The sequence below is a fragment of the Vipera ursinii genome (genome assembly GCF_947247035.1).
Source record: "Vipera ursinii genome assembly, chromosome: 3".
Lineage (NCBI taxonomy): Eukaryota > Metazoa > Chordata > Lepidosauria > Squamata > Viperidae > Vipera > Vipera ursinii.
Genome location: NC_139516.1, coordinates 42088408 through 42097107, shown reverse-complemented (window position 1 = coordinate 42097107; position 8700 = coordinate 42088408).

Genomic DNA, 8700 nt, shown 5'->3' with positions numbered 1-8700 from the left:
TGAAGACCCCTGCCCTACTACATTGAATTGCTAATCTCTCCCATAAAGTTTGCGGATTAGAAGAGTACTCGGTGGCATTCAAGCCTGATGATCTCCAAACGGCAGCAACCTCGCCTGCTGTTTTGCTTCTGTGCCTGGCCGTGCCAACCAGAGCAATTTCGCCTGTCTACTTCTGAATCCGAGTGCCTGCATTTTTTTTTCCAAATGCCCAGCATCTCTGACCTGACCTACTAACTACATCCAGAGGCCAACTAAATTAAGCTCGCACAACACTTTCTAGACCACGACGGTCCCAGTGCCGTTTGCAGTCTATTTGCCTCCGCCGCGCCCACTCCCGAGAGAACCGCGAGCCGAGATAGCTGCCCTCGCGGGGACGTCGCCTGCTCGCGGCGCCTCCCTTTGACGGCTTAACGCCGGTTCCGGCGTGGAATGGAAACGAGAGGCAAGGCCGACTTCCCGGCGAGCGCAACAGCGGCTACGACCCCCCCCCCCGCCGCCCGCAGCTCGCGCTCGAGCCCTGGAACGCGCCCCTCCCCTGCGCGCGCCGCAGCCCAACGCTTCTCGGTGGTCCTGCGCGTTGAGCCATGTCGCGGTGGCGGCGGCGGCGACTAGGCCCTTCGTGCGTCTCCGCGATTTGGCTGCTGGCAGCGACGAGTTGGACCTGGCCAGGTGAGTAGGATGCGCTTCTCCTGCCACGGTAGCGCGGCGGTCTGCGGTTCCGGGCCCTGGCTCAGCTTCCTCTCTTCCCGGCCTTACCTCCCTCTGGGAGGAGGTGGTGCGTTTCGTCTCCGCCTGCCTCCCTGGCGCGACCTTCCAGGGCACCGGAGTTTCTGAAGAGCCAGGTGGCGATAGCGGACTCCGGTCGGAACCCCACGCGGGGATTGCCTCGACGTCCTCTGGGCTTCCGCTTCTGGAGGAAGAGCCTGAGGCGGGCGGGGCTCGTAGCGTAGAATAATAATAATAATAATAATAATAATAATAATAATAATAATAATAATAATAATAATAATAATAATAATAATAATAATAATAATAATAATAATAATAATAGTTATTATTATTGTTATTATTATTGTTATTATTATTATTATTTTATTTATATACCGCCCTTCTCCCGAAGGACTCAGGGCGGTGAACAGGGCAAATGTATAAAATACAAAAATACAAAAGTTAAAAAGGAATTAAACATAATGCCCAAGGTAAAAACAATAAATACAAATATTAAGAACAATAAAAAACCCAACCCAATACCAGGGCCCTGTCGGCCAGCCTTTCTCAGATGGACGGGGAACATCTCACGGTGGAGGTGCAAATCCAGCGGGGCGGACTCTTCGGCGCTCGGTGACCTTTTAACGGCCAGGGAACACGGGGTTGTGTGGATAGAGAGTTTAAACCAGCGTTTCTCAACTTTGGCAACTGTAAAACGCGAGGACTTCCTTTCGCAGAATTCACTAACATGTCTGGGCTAGGGAATTCTGGGAATTGAAGTTCACACATCTTAAAAGTTGCCAAGCTGGAAAAACACTGCTTTAAAATATTGGTGTGCCTTCTTTGCCTGTAAAAGATTGCTAATTGTAACACCGAAGACCACCCTTTTCCTTAGGGTTTTAGGGGAGTGAATTAGAAGCCACAACCAGATTTTAAAAGTTTTTTGTTTAAAAAAATAATAATTAATTGCATGGATTTTTTCCCCAACCTCCTTGGCTCGCTTGAGTAGAAAGTACGATAAATATAAATAAATAAGCTGAGGTGGCTTCCTTCTGCCAGACATACATACGAAGAATACTTGTATGAGTCTTCCCCTCTAATTAGCCAAGTGGGAGGCTTTGCTTGTCCTACAATGAAATAAATATTTTTTTCTACTCAAATTATAAAACCTGATTTACTGATCATTGCTAACATTGCTCATAGGAATATACAAACACACATTTTAGCTTCCAATATCTTGAAACATGGATTTAATCTAATTAGAACTTGGAAAAGGAAAGCATGTGAAGGTTGAGACCAACAGTAATGTCCTTCATGTAAGACTCTCCCTTTGAGGGAAGCCAAGGCTTAAATTATTTTGTTCTTGAGTAGAACTTCTTTCCTTCCCTGGACCTGTCACATCCTGTCATAGATGTGGTCTTAGACAAAAAAAGGAGCTTGCTCAGCTAGAGTGATAAAAGCCTGGAGTAATTTAATTTGATATTGTAAAGGCATTGTGGAGACTCAGACCTTGGGCCAGAAATGTATGTAGCTCAAAAAGAATCAGTCTTAGGATTCAATCCTGCGGAATCCTCCCAGGAACAATTTTTACTCTGTCTTGAACAAGATCAAGGAGCAGTGGTGGTGCAGAGGTTAGAATGCAGTATTGCAGGCTAACCCTGGCCACTGCCTGGCATTTGATTCTAACTGGCTCAAGGTTGATTCAGACTTCCATCCTTCTGAGGTCAGTAAAATGAGGACCCAGATTGTTGGGAGCAATATGCTGACTCTGTAAACTGCTCAGAGAATGCTGTAAAGCACTGTGGAGCAGTATATGTCTATGTGCTATTACTATTATGAAAAAGACTGAAAGGCTTAAAGCACAGACATTGGTTTTCCTCTCATTCTTCTATATCATCATCTTCAGAATGCTACTAAATATGAACCAAAGACAGAGTGAAAAACAGAAATATATGCTACTAAGGCTTGTTGATTAATCATGGGATTGAAGACTATTTATACTACTTTATAGCCAACTTTGATGGAAAATTGGCAAAAGCAGTACATCTGATTTTGACTGCTTCCATACCTGCAAACAAAGAAGCAGGGTTTTTCTTTCTGTCTTCAGTGTTGATCTAAACATTCAACTTGCAATGGCATTTAATGAAGTCATAAAGAAAGAAGGGCTGACCAGTCTCTTCCCTCTCTGGCTAGAAAATTTCAGCTTCTCCCCCAAGGAGATGATAGAAGACTTGGAAAGCTTTTCATTGATTAATCTCTAAGAACAAGAGTATTTTAGATCCTTCATGGATTACCAGGCAGATAGAATATTAAGATGGGTTTTCAAAGCAGCTTTAGAACCCAGAATGAGACAACCTAGTAATGTCAACTCGCCATGGGACAATTCCAACAATTCAGTTTAATTATTTAGACTAATTAAAAATATATTTTACCTTTTCTTATTCACATTTCATTTTGTCACTCCTTTGGCATCCTTTAATGATTGTATTCTACCATTTCTTCGATATTAGTGTAACTCATTCCATGGTGGATTGACCTGTGACGAGTTGGCCATGGCAAGTTGTTCCACAGCAAATTGTCCACGGCAAGTTGGCCGTGGTAAATTGGCTATGGCAAGCTGTCCTAGACCCTTAGAACCTAGGCAATCATCTCTAGTCTGTAGAGCCGTGAATTTCGGAGCATGTAAATTGTTGGAGCTGGAGTTAGATTTTAAACACCATAAAGAAGGAATTCAGTAAGTTTGTTGAAACAGCTAAATTGATCTGTAATTCGGCTTCAGAAAGTATTTCATTTGCAGAAAGTCTTTCATTTTATGATGGCTGGAGTAAGCTATGTGCTTAGATGTATGGTGGGACATTAGCAAGTCAATAATCAATCTAGAGCTGCTCTAGCAGCAGTTACAATGAAAGAGGCAAATTCAGAGAATAGCACTAAATAATATTTTAACCCCCAGATTTGTAGCGTTGTGGATAATCATTCCTTTGGGTAATTAAACAATACCAGCAAATATAGAGATGCTTTACATTAGTAAAGTTTCTTAACAATGGCTGTTGGAACTGTCCTGGAGGAAGAAATGCCTGCATCCTGAAAAACAGTATTTTATTATCTCTTATGTATATAGTACATAATACATGCAGACCTGGAAACTTGCATTACATGCTAATTATCTAAGATATTCATATTTTGATAGATGGAATGCAGGCAGAAATATCTATCTCTTCATGTTATAATAAGAAGAATGCAAGAGCTTAGAAAGAGCTATCAAGAAAGTTGTCTTTATTTCTAATTCCTTTGTTCTTTGTTGCTGTATTTATATAGCTTAAAAATAATTATGCTAATCTGTTTTTCTACAATAATAAATGGCTCTATTGATTTTGAACTGCCTGGGATCTGTAGAGAAAGCTCTGGTCAGCGGAAAACACATAAGATACAATGAGGAAGAGAATATTCTACTTAGGTTCCTTCCATAGTCTGTTTTCAAAAATTAGAGAAACGCTTTAGAATGATGGAAACAATAAACTATCTATTGGGCATAGAGCCAATAGAGCAGGTTTTCAACTCTAGAAAAGTTGACTAGCCTATTTTCAGTTTGTTCATAAATAAGCAGGCATATACATAGAATGCCGGGACGCGGTGGCTCAGTGGGTTAGGACGCTGAACTTGTCGATTGGAAGGTCGGCAGTTTGGCGGGTCGAATCCCGAGTGCCGCGTAGCAGAGTGAGCGCCTGTTACTCGTCCCAGCTTCTGCCAACCTAGCAGTTCGAAAGCACGTAAAAATGCAAGTAGAAAAATAGGGACCACTACGGTGGGAAGGTAACAGCGTTCCGTGCGCCTTTGGCGTCTAGTCATGCCGGCCACATGACCACGGAGACGTCCTCGGACAAGCGCTGGCTCTTCGGCTATGAAACGGAGATGAGCACCGGCCCCTAGAGTCGGAAACGACTAGCACGCATGTGCGGGGGAACCTTTACCTTTTTATACATAGAATGAAGGCTACTGCTAAGCTTGTAAGCCGCCCTGAGTCTTCGGAGAAGGGCGGGATATAAATGGAATTAAAATAAAATAAATAAAATAAAATTAGAAAAATTATCAAGCATCAACTTTGCTACTTTCAGTCAATTGTGCACTGGTTCAGGAGGATAATATTGTAACAGGGTAGGGGAGATTTTTTCCATTGTTTACTACAGATTTTGTAGCCTCTGACATAGTTGCATTTTCAGTTCTCCTGCTGGAATATTTATGGTATTCTGATACTCCATTAATTTAGCTTTGATTGCTCTTTCTTAATGTTTTGTACTATGTTTTTCTCAAGCAGAATTTTTTCACTTCCCCTCCGCTCTCTGTGCTCATCAACGGTCAGAAATTCTTCATTCTTCCAATCTAGAACATAAGGGTAATGAGATAATATATAAAGGAGTTATTATATTGCAACAAATCTATCTTAAACTGATTAGAGTGCGTGGGGTTCATTGGGGTTCAGTGCTGCACTTGTGCTACTTCATTTTTCTCTTCATTATATTTCATTAGTTTTTATACCTTTGTTGCTCACATCTTACTTTTCATATAAGTGTTCTAACCCACTCCTGTATGTCACAGTGAAAAAAAGTGAATAAAATGCTCATAATATGCAATATAAAACACAGATTAAATGGAAAACCACCAATAACCATCACAACAAACTTTGATCACCCAGTGGAGGTATACCATTTAAAGTCCAGCAGCTGAAACTTTCAGTTAGAGATGGTACTTTTTATTTTATGCTATATAGAATCATTATAGCGTTTGGTAACTTCATACATTTTATAAAATCAGTCAGTCAATACTTCATTTCAGCTTCAGGGATTTTTTTAAAGTTATGTGTACATGCGTCATCATGGTTGAAATCTGGTCAACTAATGATGTACTGCTGATGGATTTTTGTTCATTTTTATTAGGAGCAATAGCTAATCTGGGAATGGATAGACTAAAGGAAGATTTCCATTGCTTTGAGTAGTAAAAGAAGTAGTGAGACAATCCTCGTATAAATAAAACAATCTATTTTAGTCATAGTATTAATAGATGTTATGCCTATTGAGGCAATATGCATAGGTTAGGAAACAGTTCTGCACTGATCTCTCTTTTTCTGTATGTATATACATATTCATATATTCACATTCCTTTTTCCTAGATACATAGATAGTGGTCATAAATGATTTCAATGTTATATTAGGCCCAGATATCATCCTTGTATAAGATAGATACAAGGGTTGCTGATCCAACATTAAAACAGCCTCTTTCCTTGATCTAGTATTTGAAGGATAGTAAATTAGGATTAGGATTTATTAAATTTATATGCCGCCCTTTTCCCTAAGGACTCAGGGCGGCTCACAACAATAAAAATTAAGAGACATAAAATACAAAAATTAAAAAAGAATTAAACAATGAATATAAGAAATACGGGACAATTTAACACAATAAAAAACCAAATTAAAAACCATGGTCAGTCCAGGCCCGCTTGTTGGAACAACCATGTCTTTAGGTCATGGCGGAAGGATTGAAGGTCAGGGGCCATCCGCAACTCTGGAGGCAGTTCATTCCAGAGGGTCAGTGCGCCCACAGAGATGGCTCTCCCCCTGGGGGTCGCCAGCCGGCATTGCCTGGCCGACAGAACTCTGAGGAGGCCGACTCTGTGGGAACGAACTGGGAGATGGGAGGTTAAATTGCTTAGGATATTATTCAGCTTGGATGGCCAGATCCTTTAGCTACTGTAAGTATTTTGAATAGCTTCATTGGAAAGAAGGGCTGCCCGTAGAATTTACTTAATGCTGCCTGTCATCCCCAAACAGCCCATTCCATAGAACAGCACCGTTCCACATAAGGCTTGAGAACCCCATTGGAGAGAATTTTATAAAGAAGAATTTGTGAATCCAAAAAGACATTGACATTCTATTGAAAACCTTGTTTTAGCTGCTGATTGCGGATTGCTAAAGTTAAGACCATACAGTAGTAGTAGCTAACTTCAGACAGATAAATCTTCAGGCAATGATTTAATATCTCAGATAATAAAGGATAATTTAGATTAGTGAGCTTCTATTTTAGCTTTCTGTTTGTGTTCATAGATAAATTGTATACCTAAACGAATGAACTTAAAGTGTCTAACTCTTTAAAAGGGAAAAGAGATGACCCAAGAAATTACGGACCATTATATTGCTTAACGTGTTGGAAACTGAGGAATAGCTTAGGAGAGCCTGGTGGGAAAAGTAACTGGCTTCATGAAGGGATAGTTACCTGTCCACCAATAACTAGAGCTATGCTTTTTCCATGTTTCTATATATAAGTATATTGTTTATTGATTTCAAATTGATATTTAGATGATTTTGTTACATACTTTTGTTTACTTCATGATTTTAAAAGGATTTCTCTGTTTGTTAAAATAATTGGGTTGCTTTAAGCATGAATCTTATAAGATGAGAACAGTGAAAAGAGGATATTTGCTAACTTTATAGGAAAAGACCCATGAAAAAGATCTAAAGATACACTGTAAAATGTTTTTGTTGCATGCTTTATTAATTATTATTAAAACATGTTTTATTAATTCTCTTTATTTTTTAATACATATACATATCATTTTACTCCTGTTGTTTATATGACATCTTTAACAATTGTTTTCTCCCCCTCCCCCAGAGTTCTGTTCTGTTTCTACCTTACCAGAATTTGAAGGTTCTGCACCATTTTTTTCTTTTCCATACCTTACACATTCTCAGCGTATTTTGTACAAGTGCAAACCAGGATTTAAACTAATCAATGAAAATATAAGCTTCATGGTGTGTCGTAATGGTACCTGGAAACCAAGTAAAGACTTTTGCAAAAGTACCGGTATGTCTTTTTCTTACTGGGAAAATGTATTTGTTTTTGTTATGTTTAAAGAATTACTATAAGACTTAAAATATTAAAAAACCACCAGGGACCTCCTATTAGGTAGTGGTTGTAATGCTTTCTTTGAAATCTGCTAAAGTTGCCAGTTCTGTCTGAAAAACCTAGAGGTAAAAGAAGCTCTGGCTCTATGCTGACCTCTAGTGGTTATTTGCATTTTTCACCCTGACACTTGGCCTACATGAGCAATGCTGTAATGGGAGAAATTTCCAGAAAAATGTATTCTCACAATTGTATAATGATCTGGTTTTGACTAATAGATGCCCATTAAGTATATAAATGTCAGTTATTGTGTCTATAGATTATTTGTGATTTAAAAGATATCATAGGACCAAACAGTGCCTTGGTTTCTTTGTGCTGAGTTGACAGCAGTTTTGGGGAAAATATCATCTGATCCTATGCATTTTTACTGTGAAGTTTCAGTTCTGACTCACTGAGTTTAGTCAGTTTATCACGTAATTTATACATACATTTCAAAATAAAATTATAGCTTTTGCTCTGTAAAGATCCATTGATAATTGGATTAAAGTACTCAATTGCTTCAATATTTACTGTATTTGGAATTTGTGTATAGATTTGCAGGAAAGTATATTATTATAAAATTTGGTAGCGCGTTTAGAATATAAAAACCTTGGAAGTATTACATGAGTAATAGAGCACAGCACTCATACAAACCTCTTTTTCTATCAGTGCATTCTCTGGCATTTAATAACAATCTTTGGCTTATCCTGAGGACACTAATGACAGTTTTGGTTGGTTCACAGTACTTACCGTAGGTGGAAGCAAGTTACCACTTCCATTGGAGCCCTACAAAATATACATTTTTTGTTGATAAGTTCTTAGAATTTTATGTACATATGCAGATACATTTTCTATTTATAGATCTTAATAGGGAAGTAGTGAAAATTGTAACAATTAATAATTCCCCAGAAATACCTATATACTATTTGTAGTCTGTTGTAGTCTTTATTCATGATCATTTTGTATTTTTTTTTCTAAATTGTTTCTCCCCTCCTTCCACCAGAAATACATTGTGGACAGCCTCCAAATATTATTGATGGATTTCACAATGGAAATGCA